Genomic DNA, 16,985 nt, shown 5'->3' on the forward strand with positions numbered 1-16,985 from the left:
AGTAAAGGACGGATTAGGCTTAGTCCAACCACTGATAAATCACAAAGTATACAGCCTTGGACTTTTTAGTCTGCGGGTTTGTACCGTGCAAATCATTCTCCATTCGTTTATTTACTTTACAGGTTCTTTTTTTAGTATTTCTCCTAATAGGAGACTCCTATGCATCATCAATCTATTCGGCCATTGCAAGAACCATTGATCCAAGCATTAACAGTGATTTGACAAATCTCAAGCTTGAAGGATTTTTAGTGAGCCTATTTTCGAGAAAAAGTTTCTCGAATTTCTTGAAACTTTCCTTGTTTTTCGAGAAAACATGCCCTCGAAAATAGGTCCTGAGTTTATTGGTCTTTAGATCCTCTTTAAGGACATTTGGAATGCCAAACATGTTAAAAAAAACATTTGATTCTGTGTTAAATTCACACCTTATCATGGGCGCGCGTTAGCCGTGACGCAGGTCCTATTACTAGAAATTTGAAAAAAAAAAATTTGTCGTAGACTGCAGAACCATATATACAGCAAATATTGAAGTTCTACAATTCAAATCCAAATGACTCCAAATTAGCTTTAAAAAAACTAGGCGTCAGTACGAGTTCAACGAGCTATCACACGTTCTTGTAGCTTAAAATTTGGCCACGCAAAAAATCTTCCAGGAAGCCCCATTTCCATACATTTTGATCAATTTCAGTACTTTAAACGAAATGAAAAAATCCTACGTTACTTTGTTAGTCCGTCTGTCCGTCCGTCCGTGTTTCCTATCTTCTAAAGTCTTCTTTAGAATTTCTTGAAATTTTGGGTGTAGATTCTAGTCGTCATTCTAAGACATTCCAGAAAAAAAAAATTGGGGGGAACGGGCCTCGTTTGGGAGCTAGGGCTCCTCGAAGTTAATTGTGTGTGTGTGTGTGTGTGGATGTGGATGGTAGAACAAATTTGTTCGCTTTTGGTATGCTCTGCTCACCTCAAACTTTTTTCCTAAATTTATTATTTTTTAAATTTTTCAAAAATTCCAAATTTTTTTTTAATTTTTCAAAATTTTTGAAATTTTTTCAAAAATTTTCAGTTCTATTTAAACTTTTCAAAAATTGTCAATTTTTTTTAAATTTTTCACAATTTTCAGAGTTTTCAAAATTTTCAAAGAATGATAAAACTCAGTGACATATTTCTGGCCAAGAAATTCTTTAAATCGATTTTTCACCATGAAGCCATGAAGGCTCATTTTTGGCCAAATGGAGAAAAATGTAGATCTGGTTGTATTCTACATTTTTCTCCATTGAGAGTTTTGTGCTCAAATGAGTCAGTAGCTCCGCAGACTGTTGAGACTGCTGCTAAGCTTCAGACTAAACACCCAGTAGATGAAGGTGGTACTTTCGAAGAGGTTAAAATAGACTTCGAGATATCACCGACTGAGGTAGGAGATGTAGTTAAGGCTATTAGGAGCTTCCCTTTGAGTTCGTCAGGAGGGATAGGGGGCTTGAGACCAAGGCACTTGAAAGATTTGACATCTTTTACTTGTGGTGATTCAGCTAATGAATTGCTTAAAGCCGTGTCTTCGTTGATAGATATTATTAGATCAGGTCGAGTACAAAAGGATGTTTTAAAGGTTTCCTTTGGTGCCTTTCTTTGCAAATTCATTTGTGGAATGTTTATTTATAGTGAAATATAGGTAAATATAGCGGTGTATAGCTGTTTAAATAGGAATTTATGAAAGTTGACTTCGTACGGGGCTGTCTATATTGCCTCCGGCAATTTATTTGTATATGATAACAAGGCAAAGAGTGGATAATGTAAGTGATTTTAAAGGGCGAATAGCTTTTTCAGTAGAGAATGAAGTAAAAGAAATGAAGAGTTTCACAGTAAAGGCTTTTGATACGAATAGGTGTTTCGTACGGGTCGGCGTTAGCTATGTTTTCATTTCGTTTAAAGTACTGTAAGAGACCAAAATGTATGGAAATGGGGCTTCCTGTAAGATTTATTGCGTGGCCAAATTTTAAGCTACAAGAACGTGTGATAGCTCGTTGAACTCGTACGGACGCCTAGTTTTTAGCCCCGTACGAAGTACGAAGGGGCTTATAGGATTACGATGCCGTGTGTAATTGATGGAATTCGAAGCAGACGGTAAGGGCAAAGTGTTTGCCTATGTTCATAGATGACGAATCCGCAATAAAAATTTGGGCCGTCTGTCCGTCTGTCTGTCACGTCGATATCTTGAGTAAATCAAATCCGATTTCAAAATTTTTTTCCCTGAAAGATAGTCAAAATAGTGAGGCTAAGTTCGAAGATGGGCGATTTTGGGTAGACCCCTCCCGAGCTGGGGCCCCATAAGTGATTTAACGTTTTCCGAAGATATCTCTGACCATTTAAAGGCTACACTTATAAGTGATACGTCAAATGAAAGGTATTTACAATACCGATCGACGAAAAAAAAGTTTATGAAAATTGGATGACCGACTCGTGAGTTAGACCCCTTGGTGTGAACTAGGTACAGGGCGGCAACCCGTTTTTGCTTGAACGTTGGCTAAATTTGAACGGATTTAGATAGATTTTGCTTTATTTGAGGTATTATAGGTATTGACCGTACCAATCAGGGAAAAAAAAGTTTATGAAATTCGGTTCACCGGAGCGTGAGCTAGGTCTCTTGGAATGAGCTTATATGAGGCTACTCGGCCGTAGAGTGAAGGTGGTGTTTTTTGTTAATATCTCGAGTAAACTTTGACCGAATTTCATGAATTTTTTGTTTGTTTGAAAGGTACTAACGAATGTAAAGCAGCCGTACTACTTTCCACCTCCTAACAAAATGGCCGTCGGCCGCCATTTTGGATTTTTGTAAAAACAATATAAATCGGTGAAAATAATTCTTACAAAGTTATTGATCAGTGGCAAGTGATTGGGTATGTGTGTGTGGTGTTTCAAGCATCCCAAATATGGATATCTATTTATAAATATATACAGCTATATTGAGCTATATAACGGTGTAGATAGTTCTTTTGAGCTATATACGAGCATATTTATTAGTAAATTGTTTATTTATAGGTAAATATAGGTTAATATAGGACTGAGGAAATTTAGGTCAATTTGAAATTTGTGTTACGTTTGAAAGGAACATCGTACGGGGCTTCGTAAATGCGCTATGCGCAATTTTTAAGACGTACAAATTTCATAAGAATTTTACTTTACCGACGTTTACAGGAAAAGTAGGGCTACGGACGAACTAGGGTCACGTGCGCAATAGATGTACGGGTTCGTACGGGGCTCAGTCGCAGCAAACGCTCCGACTGTTCTGACGGCTCGTTTTAAAGCTAATTTGGAGTCATTTGGATTTGAATTGTAGAACTTCAATATTTGCTGTATATATGGTTCTGCAGTCTACGACAAAAAAAAATTTTGAAATTTTTTCTAGTAATAGGACTTGCGTCACGGGCGCTATGCTAACGCGCGCCAATTTTGAAGCTGCAGTAACGTGTGATAGCTCTTTGAACTCGTATTGATGCCTATATTCCAAATATCAGTTTGGGGGTCGTTGGAGGTAAGGCGGAGAACTCAAAAAGATGCTGTAAATATGCTCCGCCGTCCGCAAAAGAATTTTGTTAAAACATTTTTGGTAGTGGACTTGCGTCACCCCCGCTTACCTACGTGGAGACATGATCATCAGACGTGTTGTGTTCCCGCGTATCTAATAAAATGGTGGTCTGTGTGACCTCCCCAAAGTTTACAGCCTTGCAAAACCCAAACGGAAAATGATGTTACGCGACTAAATCAAACCGATTCTACCAACAATGAAAATCTTGCCAATAAAATTGCCATCCAACCATCCGCCCCAGTTGGATTACCTGCTTTCTCATTAAAACTCAAAGATTATACGACCGTCCGTTCTTCGAATATTGCTGGGGGCGACACAAAATTTGTTGAATTTGTTTCGTTCTCAAAACAGTTTTCATTTCGTATTGAATGCTAGAAACATATGCATCGACGACGAAGGGAATGAACTCACTCATCCACAATATATAAAATATGGAGTGTTGTGCACCCGATCATATCTGAACTTTCTATAATCCAGAACACGTGTACTGTTCTTCGCGCGTGTGACACTCGACCTCCTGGAAACGTATATACAACTGATGGTGGGTGAGTCGATTTCAGCGCTCACATCAAAGTCATTTTGGCCACATTTTATTTGGCAGGTATATGGGGAGTATGTAGTAGACTTGGTGTGTAACGATTTTGAAAGTCAATTATAATGCACATCAAATAAAATACCGATTGCGACGGAATCCTAACATGTGGAATAAACGAATTAATTTAAAATTAATTTGAATGAGTCTGGAGAAAACAGGTGAAATATGCAGACGACAGCAGACCCTAATTAAATTGTTGTTAGCGATTTTGACATGCTTTGCACACAGCTTAGGATTTATTGCGAATTTAGAGTATAGCATTGGCGACGCGTAGAAATTCAGAATCGGCCGAGGTGTAAGGCAGGGTGACACCATTTCACCGAAATTATTCACGGCGATTCTGCAGAGTGTTTTTAGGAAGTTAAACTGGAGTAAAATGGGAATAAAGACAAATGGAGAGTACCTGAGCAATCTCCGCTTCGCTGATGACATTGTACCGATAGCAGCGAATCGAGGTCAGGCTCAGCTTATGCTACAACAGTTAATACTGAAGAGGCAAGCAGAGTTGGCCTCAAGATGAACTTATCGAAAACAAAAGTCATGACCAACATCGGGGACGCCAGAGAAATCAAAATTGGTGACACTGTCATTGAACGAGTCGACAGCTACGTATATCTAGGACATAAACTGAAGTTAGGTCTGGACAACCAGACTGTAGAAATAAGACGTAGGATTGGTCTTGCACGGGCAGCGTTCGGAAAACTCAGACTCATTTTCTAAAGCAAAGTCTGTAACGCAACGTTTTCGCCACTTGTGTCCTTCCAGTGCTCACTAATGGAGCGGAAACGTTAACTTTAACGAAAGCATCCGAAGATAAATTGAGAGTGACACAAAGAGACATGGAACGGAGTATGCTTGGAATAACACTCAGAGACAGAATGACGAATCAATGGATTCGACAACAAACCAGGGTCGTTGATGTCATGGAAAGAATAGCATCTCTGAAATGGAGCTGGGCGGGACATATTGCAAGAAGGACAGACGAACGTTGGACCAAAAAGATCATGAACTGGCGACCATATAAAAGACGAGCTATAGGTAGACCACCAGAGAGATGGACAAACGGAATTAAGAATTAAGAATATTGCAGGTACAAACTGGCAGCAAATGGCAATGGATCGTACGAAATGGAAAGAAGTTGGAGAAGAAGAAAAAACTGTGGAACGTATGTACCACCGCACCGAGATGCCAATTGCCGATGATGCGAACAGTAATACTTTGTCAAGTTCATTGAATTTCGAGACATCAACATTTCCACATTGAACTTCACCCGATAATGCTGTACGTGCTCCTGACTGTGAGACGTACTATCCAACGAGTAAACGAATATGTTTACGTAGATTCAATTGTATTAGTATCATTCAGAGTTAGTAATGAAAAATTTCGATCATTCATCTAGGTCATTCATCTAAGTAAAGAATGTGATGTATGTGGCTCTCTTTAGTTTTTACGAGGCGCTTGAGACAATTGTGCCCTGCTTTGGACATGTTACGAGCCTTATCACAACCGGAATCAACCGAATGTCAACGGCGACTAAAGTCGGCTGAGACTAGTGTCGACGGCGGCTAACTTCGCCTGGTTAATTTTAATTTTAGATACATTTTCTTGCTGGTCTGTTCCTGATAATCTGCCACATGCGACGCAGATTTTTTTGGTAAAATTTTGGTTGTTTCCGTCAAATTTTTTTGGTAAAAATTATTTGGCAGATGATGAGAAAAACTAAGCCAGCTTGTTTGAATTTTTGCGTAACGAAGCTGAAAGCGTCAACTCTAGCGATATAATTCATTTTAGAAATTGTATTTCAAAGACTGCGTCACACTAGGGCGTATCGAATTTTTAGAATTTTAAGGGCCGCGATAGCCTGTGTGCGGAAAACGTAGATCATTGAAAACTAATTCCACGCATATGGTTGATGGATCCGAAGGTGCCCGGGAAGAAGTCCCCCCGGACGACTTTAACTTTCAAATGGTCATAACTCGGAAAGTTGAGAGTATTTCTGAAAACAATGCTCTAGCAGGATGTAGAGCGTTAAAAACTCTACAAAACTGCCAAAGAAACCGATGGTCCAAAAGGTGTGTCTGTCGAGGTTTTCTAACATCGAAAGTTCGACATTTTCGTTTTTGACTTTTATTTCCTGAGAGACAAATTATTAACTTTAGCTTTTGGCATGAGGTTGTAGAGGAGGTCGAGTACTACCAGTACACTAGGCATTGTCCCGGTCGGCGATCCATCCGAAACCACTTTTTCAACATTAATGAATGGACTTTTTAAGTGTACCCACGTCGCCCACGAAGCCAGTGCAGACAATGTAACCGGTGTTGCTGAGTCGATGTAACCTTGGCCAGTAAGTGCACATAATATTCCATAACAGTAGCTGAACTCTTTTACAAAATATTTGGGATCTCGATGTAGCACATTATATTGACACGGTATACCACGAAGTTCAACCTTTTGTAAAAATATCGAAAAATGTGTATTTGCAACGAAATCGACTTCTTACTACTGTTCGTGGGTCAAATAACTAATTAAAACGATTATTTGTTGTTTTTCTCACAAATTTCACTTTCTCAGATTTTGCAGTACAAAATGTGCTACACCGAATTCTTAAATATTTTGTAAAAGAGTTCAGCTACTGTTATGGAATATTATCTGCACTTACTGGCCAAGGTTACCTCGACTCAGCAACACCGGTTACATTGTCTGCACTGGCTTCGTGGGCGACGTGGGTACACTTAAAAAGTCCATTCAAAAATGTTGGAAAAGTGGTTTCGGATGGATAGCCGACCGGGACAATGCCTAGTGTACTGGTAGTACTCGACCTCCTCTACAACCTCATGCCAAAAGCTAAAGTTAATAATTTGTCTCTCAGGAAAAAAAAGTCAAAAACCAAAATGTCGAACTTTCGATGTTAGAAAACCTCGACAGACACACTTTTTGGACCATCGGTTTCTTTGGCAGTTTTGTAGAGTTTTTAACGCTCTACATCCTGCTAGAACATTGTTTTCAAAAATACTCTCAACTTTCCGAGTTATGACCATTTGAAAGTTAAAGTCGTCCGGTGGGACTTCTTCCCGGGAACCTTCGGATCCATCAACCATATGTCTGGACTTAGTTTTCAATGATCTACGTTTTCCGCACACAGGCTATCGCGACCCTTAAAATTCTCAAATTTCGATACGCCCTAGCGTCACACTTTTCTCGAAGAGATTTTTGTTGGGATATCAGTAGTTTTAAAAGTGTGGTCAACACTGCTTTTTATAACAGTTTACAGTTTTAATTCAAAATTTTACGAAAATCGAAAATTTGACGAAATTTGACGAAATTCGAAAATTTGACGAAATTTGACGAAATTCGAAAATTTGACGAAATTCGAAAATTTGACGAAATTTGACGAAATTCGAAAATTTGACGAAATTTGACGAAATTCGAAAATTTGACGAAATTCGAAAATTTCACGAAATTCGAAAATTTGACGAAATTCGAAAATTTGACGAAATTCGCAAATTTGACAAAATTCGAAAATTTGACAATTTGACGAAATTTGACGAAAATCAAAAATTTGACGAAAGTAATTCTCTATCTGTCACCATTCAAGAAATATCTCCAAAACCCCCACCCATTTCCAACTTTCGACATTTTTCACATATGCCCCTCTGTTCTACTCGTAAAACTCTGAGACTTTGCCGAAGAAAGTAACTCTCTATCTGTCACCATTCAAGAAATACCTCTAAAAACATAATTGACCCACCCATTTCCAACTTTCGACATTTTTCACATATGCCAATGTGTTCTACTCGTAAAACTCTGAGACTTTGCCGAAGAAAGTAAATCTCTATCTCTCATAACCCAAAAAAATATTAGTCCTTTCATCCAACGCTCGAGTAGCTCACTCATTTGGTCACTCTAATCACTCTAGCTCAAACGAATCTGCCCCGATTTTTTTAATTATTTTTTGTTCGAATCGTGTTACGAATACCTCTCATTTGATGGGTCGCACGCCTCTGTAGGTTTCAATACAGCTAAGCTACAGCCGAAAACACGTTCCCGACCCTCGAAAACCACACTCAGAAACCACTTCGAGGCCAATAAAACAAAATTCTGGTTTTTCCTGGGGTAATGGCGTATCACATTTTCATTTTTATGCCCACCCTGAGGTCCCTGCAAAATTTCATGGAGATTGGCTGACTGGTTTCCGAGATCGACCGTCGATAGATAGATAGATAGAGTAAGTTGAAAGATTTTGATTGTTTGGAAAACGTTAATTTGGTGCATTTTCTATCAAAATGACCAACTTCAAAACGATGTATCTCCGGCAATTTTAAAGTTACATAGCGCGAATAAGATAGAATAGGATTTGTGGTGATAAATACCAAAGGGTAGAAACTGAAATGTTCGGCTATGCATAGTTGCCGCGTCTCAAAAAAATTTCTTGTTGCTAACACGTTAGTAAATGTTTTTTTTTCGCACACGATGTGTTGCCGAACTCGCTTCCGCTCGTATAGGCAAACTCACATCTAGTGCGCACAACAAGTCCATTTACTAACTAGTTAGCAAAATAGCTATTTCAAATCGAGGTGCTTAAAACACACGCGTTAGATTGCGAGTTACAAAGTATCTTAACGGGTGGCTCTTATCACTAAAGCCTCCAAAATGCAAATTGTTTTCAGAACGAAAATCCTGATTTTGGGAGTACATAATGCATTGTCAACCGAAAAACATTCAGAAATAGGTGAAGAGTGATGTGTGAAGAAAAGCATTGCAAAACACTCATCACTTTCTCAATTATATTTCTGAATAGACTGGGTGCATCCAATTGTTCGTCATCCATTGTTAAATTTACATCGATTGTTTCGTGCGTGATATTTACTTTTACGTGTGACAAAACTATTACAAACGACAAACGGCTCATTTACGGTGTAAACATAACTTAATCTTCTTAAACGCCACAAAAGCTTCTGTTAATCTTTTTACGAGGCATTTACATTTACACAGAGGGGGCTTTACGTCTTACCGCATATTAACGCTCTATGTATGATGAGCGGAGAAATTATGGATGCTCCAAAAATTGCGGTTCATTCGGTCTGGGGGTGTACCACGTTTACCATCAAAATTGTCGTAAAATACCATCGTTTTTAGGTAATTGCCGAAGTCAATTAAAAGTTACTATAACAGAAAATCGTTGTTGCCGAAAACTATAACATTCAGAAAATTAAAATGCGAGTCGATCATTTTGAACGACATCCAACAAGGGCTGTACAAAAATCAAAAATGTTCTTTGTTTATTTGGCAGCTCGCTCTCTCACGGAGTACTTTTCGTTGAGCGGAGTGACACTTAAAAATTGTTCTGAGTTGCTTTACGAAAAATTGAATTTTCTCTTTATTTGTCTTAATCTTCGTATCGTCAATGTTTTGTGTATTCTCATGTTGGCTGGATGATTTATTGTGCTACGTAAATTGTTTTCTTTCTTTTCCGTCTTTCTTCGTTAAAAACATGTCGTGAAACGGGTTACTTCATGGGCGCATTAATTAACCACAAATTAAATGAAAGTTTCTAAACTAATTGGAATTGTTCATGTATGCAAGTAATTTATTACGAAAATACTATCCCCCCATTTCTGTAATTGTTACACTGTAAAGTTGAATATGTATGTATGCTGTGGCTGTGTCCATTACTTTATTATTCATCTGTTCAGAACTTTTCGTAGGTTACATAAAAGCGGTAACTCAACACAAACTTGATAGGACAAATCCCCTTTTGAACGTTCGATTTATTTATTTAACTTTTTTTTACCATTTTTACCATTTTCATTTCAAAATACATTCAGAACCGGTCCCTATAACATTGTATAATATAGATACCGAAAGTCAATGGATATGAGCAAAAGTTGTAATCACAAATGTCCGGTGACGGAAGTTTTCGAATTTCCATTAATTCCCATTTCGTTAAAATTCGACAATTTTATTTAGAAAAAAAAATGTTTTGTACCATGGTGGCACAATTGAATCATTTTCTAATGGTAGGTTCTTGGTCAGTTAGAAGTACATTTTTTGGATACATAGTCATAGTATGTTACTGTTTGTAAATATTTTTATTTTATATTCGTGTGATTACTTCACTCGCCTTCGGCTCGTTCTGCGAAGCTCACACTTGCCAAAACAAGCATTTACAAACAGTGACGTAACACACACCTTACATGCTAGTGGGTGGTAAGTGAATTTTCACAGTCACAAACAGTGACTTTACCGCCCGCTGGTATGTAAAACTAGTTGACGGAAATATATTTTTGTTATATGCCGTCGCCATGTCAGTTGATTGACAACATTTAACAACAAGGATTCAAACTTGCGATTTCAACAATGTTGAATGTCCTTTACGGAATAAGGTCGCAAAACCCTTACTTCAACAACAATGTGTTAACAATAACTGCAAAAATTATTAGACCTACGGCATGTACGGAATTACTAGATTATTGTCATATCAAATGATGAAGCCTCGAGACTTGCCGAGTCAATAAGTTATTGTATTGCATCAGCGAAAAAAAAGAGAAAACAGACGAGGCGGAACGATCAATTCCACTGTCAATTTCATATAATGTCTTTTTACAAGTGCTAGAACAATAATAATTTGGGGAAACATCGTGCGTGTGCAAAAAAATAGTACCATTATGATACCGGTGAATATGGCCACTATTAATAACTCGAATGTATATTACACAAAGACGAGTGTCTGGGAAATATACAAGAGAGTACTATGAGTGCCATTTCTTCTTCTGATCTTCATCTTAATATTGTGGGACTTATAGACTCTAGGTAAATAATAATGACGTCTCTCACATTATGACAAAATTATTGTTCAGTATAATACACTGAAAAACAGCATTGAATGTTGAAATAGATCATTTTCATTATACGGTACTTGTCAACGTAACCCCACTTAATTTTTCGTCAAGTAGTCTTTAACTTTAACCTCAATCAATTGACGTTAACTGCGTTCAATTTACTGATTTTTATATGAAAATCGTTCGTTCAATTCATTCGATATTTTTCGACATGTCTGACAGTTGGGATCGTGTCTGAAGTTTACAAGGTCATGTAAATGATCTATATTCACGCCAATGCAATAAACTACATTACGTACTGATTCAGAGATTTTTAGCCCCGTACGAAGTACAAAGGGGCTTATAGGATTACGATGCCGTGTGTAATTGATGGAATTCGAAGCAGACGGTAAGGGCAAAGTGTTTGCCTATGTTCATAGATGACGAATCTGCAATAAAAATTTTGTCTGTCCGTCTGTCCGTCGATATCTTGAGTAAATCAAATCCGATTTCAAAAATTTTTTTTTCCCTGAAAGATAGTTCGAAGATGGGCATATTCGGGTCGGCCCTTCGTGAGTTAGGGCCACCTAAGTGATTTAAGGTCTTTTGGTGATATTTATGGCAAAATAAACGGTTGGAAATGTAAATGACACAGCAAATGATAGGTATTGTCAATACCAAGCCAGGAAAAAAAAGTTTTTTAAAATCGGGTAAGTGGGCCGTGAGTTAGGGCCTTAGAAGTGAAATGCTACTAGGGCCCTATGTGTATTTTACATAGAACTCGAGTAAATTTCATTCGTTTTTCGTAATTTTTGTTTGATTTGGAAGGTAATCGAATGCCGAATAGAATGTTGTTGAAAAAAAATTAAATTTGGGTCCTTGGACTAAGGCCACTACTAGGGCCCTATGTGTATTTTACATATAACTAGAGCAAATTTCATCCGTTTTTCGTAATTTTTGTTTTATTTGGGAGGTAATCAAAGGCCGAATAGAATGTAGTTGAAAAAAAAAATAAATTTGGGTCCTCGGACTGAGGCCGATACTAGGCCCTTCAAAAAAATAAAATTTTAGGGCGATTTGAAATTTTTGTTTCATTTGAAAGGAACGTCGTACGGGGCTTCGTAATTGCGCTATGCGCAATTTGTAAGATGTACATATTACATAATAATTTTACTTTAACTACATTAACCGGCGCAATAGGCTTACGATCAAAGTAGGGTGACAGACGCACTAGGGTCAAGAACGCAATAGATATACGGGTTTGTACGGGGCTCAGTCGCAGCAAACGCTCCGACTGTTCTGATGGCTCGTTTTTTTGACAAGTGGTGTTTACAGCTTGAGCTGACGTGTAGACTCTAAACTTTAGAGATGCAGCCACATAAGTTAAAATAACAGACTTCCATTATGTTGTCGATATATTTTAGTCGCGAAAACCCCCGGAAACGATCTTTAACGCTAGCGAAGAAAATAAGTTTTCGTGAAAGCAATGGGAGGAGGGTTTTTTTTTGCGTTACATCACACAGCTTGAAATTTGTCGACTGAGGTCAAAAACCAGTTAGTCAAGAAGACATAACACCTTGAATCTCGATGAAAAGCTAAAAATCTGGATGATGCTAGTTATGTAAATGACTATATCTTCTGGTGACGTAAATAACTAACTGTTTTTTTTTTGTTGTGCAACTTTAATTGTTCGATAGCCCTACATATAGTTGAGCTATAAATATTGGAAAATGGTTACTCTATTATTTGACTTCAACGCGCTGTATGGCCCCACGTTATTTTCCCACCTCTATCCCACTCCCCTAATACAATTTCATTTTAGGTGGTATAATGTTGTTTGAAAAGAAAATTATATGTCAATATTTGTGCTGACCGAAAATTAAGAGGTTTTGAACTCAATACTTTCATTGCATGGAGGTAGAAGAAAAAAAGAAGAAGAAAAAGAAAGACAAACATCCTATAAACCGATGTTCCTTATAGTATATCTCTACTGTGTGTGTGTATATAATAAAATAATGGGCTGAGCAAATAGAAGGGAGTGAAAATAAATGGAACTGAAATAAATATCACAATAATGACAATTTAGTGAAATGTTTTGTTTATCTTATTTTCCGTTTTGTTGTTGGGAAGCGTTTTTCGTTTACTTTCTTTCCTTCATCGCTTTTCGTTTTAGTTCAATAAAAACGAAAATTATTTTTTCTTCACAAATCGTTTTATCAATAAACGGCCGATGTCATTAAATATTTGATAGAATTTGGAATCCAAAGCGAATTTTATTTTAGTTATTCCACACGGTATTTGTAGTACCACCGGACCTCAGGTACATATAATGTTTTCGTAGAAATTATGGATACTTACCTGGTCTGATGGAAACCGAGAATTATAAGTTTGCGAAAAGGACAAATAAGTCACTTCGCGAGCTGTCTACTTCGGAGGTGTAAAAGGCATTTTATTCAAATAAAATTCTAATAATCTTGGTGACGATTCTCGTAACTCCGAATATTCGTAGCTTGACAGTTCCATAATAGAACTGTCAAGTTACGAATTCTTAAAGCTACGAACGCTACGAACGCACGAGAATTGAGACCCTGACAAGTTACAAATGGAATAGGATTTTGAAGTTGTTATGATCGATCCTCCATATTTACCGTACTTGCTAGACCTACCGTTTTTTTAAAGATCAAAGATCAGAACCCACTGAAATCATTCACAGTGGCTGTTGCAATTTCATGTGTCACACATGTCACATATCTCACACTTAAATAAAACGCAGCGTCGTACAATTGGTATATTGTCATATCAGAGTGCGTTGACACGTTTTTTTTAACCATTTCTTTCTTCATCCAATGATAGGACTTAGGACTACTAGCTTACCCTGAAAACTACAAAAGCGCTGAAATTCAGCTGAAGAAAATTTGTTGACAAGTTGCGAAAAGTGGTCAACAAGACCAAAATGCACTTATGGCGTGAATACCAAGGCTGTATACTTTGGGGAGGCAGATACAGATACGCGGGTTACACACCACATTTGATGATAATATGGCCGATTTCATACAAAAATTCACATACTCTGATGATACGTCTTGATGATGTGGTGAATTTTTTTACATGTAAAATCATCAGAAGTGGTGTGTTCCCGCGTATCTAATAAAATGGCGGTCTGCGTGACCTCCACAAAAGAATAGATCATTTTCATTATACGGTACTTGTCAACGTAACCCCACTTAATTTTTCGTCAAGTAGTCCTTAATCAATTGACGTTAACTGCGTTCAATTTACTGATTTTTATATGAAAATCGTTCGTTCAATTCATTCTATATTTTTCGACATGTCTGACAGTTGGGATCATGTCTGACGTTTACAAGGTCATGAAAATGATCTATGCATCCTTGGTGAATACGAACGATGTCTGTCTGTCGTAATTCCTTCGATTACTTCAATAAAACCGGAGGTACAGAATGGACAATGACAGTATGCGATTAGGGAACTTGAACTGCAACTTCTGTAACACTTGTTTTTGTTACAAGAAAATCTAACTTGACAAAACTTGTCAAGTCTGTACATCAAAAAGGTAATTGGCCAAAGTTGACAGCACACGAACAAAGAGTTCTACAGATTTTTTTCTAGACACGGCTGTGTATACTTGGAATGTGAGTACTGTCGTGCCGATTTTGTTTATTTTTCGTTTGATTGGTTTTGTTGGTTGCCGTAGTTGTCTGGATGTGTTTCTTGCAACGAGTTGGGGTTACTTCTATCTAGAGTTGAGCTCTAATTTAAACCCAGGTTTTCCATTGAAAAATGGCAATTATTTCCACGTAAATCGTGGCTTGTTCAACTGACCGATATACTGCTGTATCGGGAAGAAGTCAACGGAAACGATCGATGAAGGCTAGTCCACTATAGTATTTGACCGCCGTCGATGTTCGAGCTCATTCTTCTTTGTGTATTGCTTCACGCACGTGGCTGGCATCTCTTAACATGGATGGCATTTCTTGAAGATGGTTTATAATTACTTGAGGTTAGCTGGCAATCTTCTTCTTCTTCTCCTTTTCCAGCCTGCTTCTGTCCACTGCTGGATGTAGGCCTCTCCAACTTCTTTCCATTTAGTACGATCCATTGTTATTGGCTGCCAGTTTGTACCTGCAATATTCTTAATTCCCGTTTGTCCATCTCTCTGGAGAAGAAATTTCGAACAAAATTACGTAAAGTATGTGGTACCAACATGAAATACGAAATCTTTATTGGTATGTGTGTTTGCTTTCTTATGGATAATTTCCACTTAAAAAGAGCACTCCGTTTAGCCTCCGTCTACATGACAGTTGTAAAATGAAACAAAAGAACTGTCACGCAAACGGAGTGGAAATTGAATTTATTTCAATTTTTTACTCCGTTTACGTGACAGTTCCCTTGTTCTATTTTACAACTGTCATGTAAATGGAGGCTAAACGTAGTGCTCTTTTTAAATGGAAACTATACTTTAATTAAGAGGACAAATTGAACTATTAAAATAGAAACAGCGTCAACGCATACATGCATGTATTGGTGTAAAATTATACGAAATGTGTATATTATACAAACTGATGTTGGGACTACATTTCGTCGTACAAATTTCCTCGCTTGGTATAATTACTCTAAAGGCAATTCACATCTGGGAAAATATTTTTCTGGACACGCCACTTTCTAGTTATTTTTCCCTCTCCACTATAAACTTGTACCTTACTAGCTAAAGAGGCGTGAAAACAGCTGCGAAATTTTTTATTTCCCACACATCCTTCCATTGTTGTGTTCATGCCTTACTAGAGAAAAATAAAAATTGATAAAAACGTTGCAACGCTACAAATTTGCATATAATGAGGTAATCCGTTCTAAGTTCAGGCTGAGAGCATAAGACTTCGAAATTCGCTTTTTTCAAGACTCTCGTCTGTTAAGATCTTCATTAATAACGCAAAACTATTACTGTTCCGGGAAAAGAAGTATTCGAATTTAATATCACTAATGAACAAGAAATTACAGAAATTCATCTTGATGCATGATGCTATTATCAAGCACCAATTAATTAGGTTTCTTATTATATTCAACAGCAAAATCGAATCCATTCAGCCATGGTCTTATCCACACAATTTTAAAGTTTCATTTCCCTGTTTTCCTTCCTCTTTTACTATGTTGAATCCACTTCGGATAAAATAACTTTCTCGGTAGAGAGAGCATTAAAAGCAGTTTTGAGCACCACTTATAAATCGAATCAATAGTTCAATCTTGTAATAATATTATGTTCAAGGCACACGCTTTGTTTGAAGCAAAAAGATTAATATTTTAATAAAATGGACCAATCTGTTCGATAATCTCTGTTTGTTTGGAAGATTTTCGTTTTACCTTCAATGAAATTTTAATAAGATGTAAGTAGATTTGCTGCTCGTGCTGGTCATTAGCAAATACTTCCAACGATGAAAGAATACAAGTGGAATTGGTTCTAGGACTTAATATCCCCGGACAAAATAACCCGGACAAAATAACCCCGGACATAATAACCCCGGACAAAATAAATTTTCTATTGAGTGGAGACAGTAGAGCGGACATAATAACCCCGGACAAAAAACCCAATTAAATTTCGGCTGTATGTTAAAGTAACCCCGAAAAAATAACGAAGGATCAAAATAACTCCAACCAAAGTACCCCAGGAAAAATGTCTACGTATCGAAATAACTTCAATAATAACGAATAACTACACTGAAAATAAAAATAGAAAAATCTTTGCAAAACCTGCGGCGAGTTTCGCTGCACGTCCTGCAGACGGCCTAACACGCACGGGGCTCTGCCCCAAACCCCGCTAGGGGCTCTGCCCCTTAGACCCCGCAAGGGGGATGCACCCCCTTGACCCCCGCTTTTTTTAGTCGTTTTTATTTTTCTCGGCCTGCGGCGCATTGACACTTTTCATAAATACACTAAACAATCTATAAACAAATAGTTGCGACAAAATCAACGATTTCTAATATTCCGA

Source organism: Bradysia coprophila, unplaced genomic scaffold (genome assembly GCF_014529535.1).
Source record: "Bradysia coprophila strain Holo2 unplaced genomic scaffold, BU_Bcop_v1 contig_193, whole genome shotgun sequence".
In the NCBI taxonomy this organism is placed as follows: domain Eukaryota; kingdom Metazoa; phylum Arthropoda; class Insecta; order Diptera; family Sciaridae; genus Bradysia; species Bradysia coprophila.